A 2,282-nucleotide genomic window follows, 5' to 3' on the forward strand; every position below is an offset into this window, starting at 1 on the left:
TTGAGGCCTTGAGAGCTTGTGGATAAGTGGTTTGGAAGTGCTCCGGTTGTGCTTGGGAAATCGGCTAAGGTATGGTTTCGGTTTTCCGTATCTAATATGTAATGTGGTAGGAAATACTTAGGCTAGAGGCCCTAAGATAGGCATTGAATTGTTGATGTTGTTGAATGATTGAGATATATGATGTGGTCATATATGTGATGATGATATTTGATGCCTTGGTGGTATGATTTATGAGAAATATACATGTTGTGATATATGCTTGATGATTGGTTATGGTTGAATGGTGGGTTGAACCATGTTGATGGTGAATATGATGTTGATTGTGTACAATAATAATTTATTGGAATTGGTGTTGTTGAGAATTGGCATGAGGAATAGTATATGATATGTCAATATGTTTGAGTTTGAGCCACTTGGGTGAAGTGGGTTAAAATGATGAGATAGTGATTTTGTATATTGTGGTAAAGTGTCAATGCGTGAGTTGAGGAGGCTTGATGTTGAATTTGATATATTTTTGATTGATTTCAAAGAAAAGCGATGAAATTGGCATGTTTTTATAGATTTTGAAAAGAGTTGAAAATGGCTTGTTTTGAGAATGGCACCTTGTGGTTTTTGGGCATACTTTGATGGGACATAACTTGGACTATGGATCACTGTTTTGTGCCAAATCTATTTAGAAATGAAATTGGATCCGGGATGTCCATGCCGTTCAAAGAACGGGTGAAAAACGATTTAAAAGGAGGAAGTTATGTCCGTCGGAAGATTGGGGTTTAAATCTGTGAATTCTGCAGCTTTTAACTTAGAAAATTTTTAGCAGAATGACCCCTTGCGCGTGGGCGCACCTGGCGCGTACGCGCCGATCTTCCAGAAAGCGCCATCCACGCGTGCGCGTGGTGTGCACGGGCGCGCCGATTGTGCTGCACCCAATGCCCAGCCATTTTCCAGAGAGTTATGCCAGAACTGTGCCAGTGTTGTGCCTGGGGCACGAGGGCACCCACGCGTACGCGTGGTTGACGCGTGCGCGTCGATTTGCTAGTTTTCAATCCACGCGTTAGCATGCATGACGCTTACGCGTCGATGAGTTTTTGAGGCCATCCACGCGTGCGCGTGGAGTGCGCGTACGCGTGGCCCTGTTTTCATCCCAAAGTTGATTTTTGAGTTTTAAAAGCCAAATCTCATATTTCTAAGCCTCCGATCTCACCATTTATGTCTTAAATCATTATGACATGCCTAGCTATTTAAAAGGGGCTAGTGAATGAGGTAACTTGCGAGTGAAGCAAGGGAAAAATGAATGATCATTGAGGATCAAGCATGATTATGTGAGATGCGGAGGATGGTGGTGGAAGTGCTTGTTATGCCATTGGCCGAAGGGCCGTAATTGTTTATATATTGGCTGGTTCTGGATTGAACCGTGAGCCGGGATAGCTGTGTATGCTATGAATATTGGCTGGTTATGGATTTAACCGTGAGCCGGAAGGCTAGATTATTGCCGTGTTACGGCGGAGCCATGATTATGGCCATGTACAAATGCATATATGCTGTTGAATGAATTGTGAATGTTGCACTTCCACTGTTGGAGATGAGAGTTTTCCTGGGAGGAAGCAGTGGCTAGCCACCACGTGCTCCAGGTTGAGACTCGAAGCTCTTTTGACCCTATGTCATAAGTGTGGTCGGGCACTGTGAAAGACCCAGATGGGCTCGCCCCCGTAAATATTCACCAGTGAGGGTGATGGATATAGATCATGATTATGATCAAGTTTATAACGAGTATAACTCGAGTTGGGGATGCGTGACAGAGGGACAGTCCAATGGTTAGCTACCAGAACTTGTCGGGTTGGCTCTATAACCGACAGATGATATCATCAGCCACTAGGAACAGGCATTCATCATATGCATACTATATGAATTGTTTGAGATTGCGTATTTGACTGCATATTACTTGCTAATTGTCTAAATGTCTTACTTGTTCCTAATTGTATATTTCTTGTCTGATATAACTGTGTTTGCTACATATTACTCCTGCTGGTGGTTGAGAGGTTTGAAGGAATTGGAAAGGGAAGTATTAGTTAGACTGAAGTATCTTTAGTCAGATGCCCTTTATGGTTTAGCTTGTTTATAAGCTTTGAATTATCTGGAGGAAGTTCTAGGATTGCCTTCGGCTTTCCTCTATTATTATGTATTATATACGTGGAAGCTGTTACCATGCTGGGGACCTCTGGTTCTCACCCATGCGGATTTTGTGGTTTTCAGATGCAGGACGTGAGGTGTCCCGCTGATGCATG

The sequence above is a fragment of the Arachis duranensis genome, unplaced genomic scaffold (genome assembly GCF_000817695.3).
Source record: "Arachis duranensis cultivar V14167 unplaced genomic scaffold, aradu.V14167.gnm2.J7QH unplaced_Scaffold_20802, whole genome shotgun sequence".
Classification (NCBI taxonomy): Eukaryota; Viridiplantae; Streptophyta; class Magnoliopsida; order Fabales; family Fabaceae; genus Arachis; species Arachis duranensis.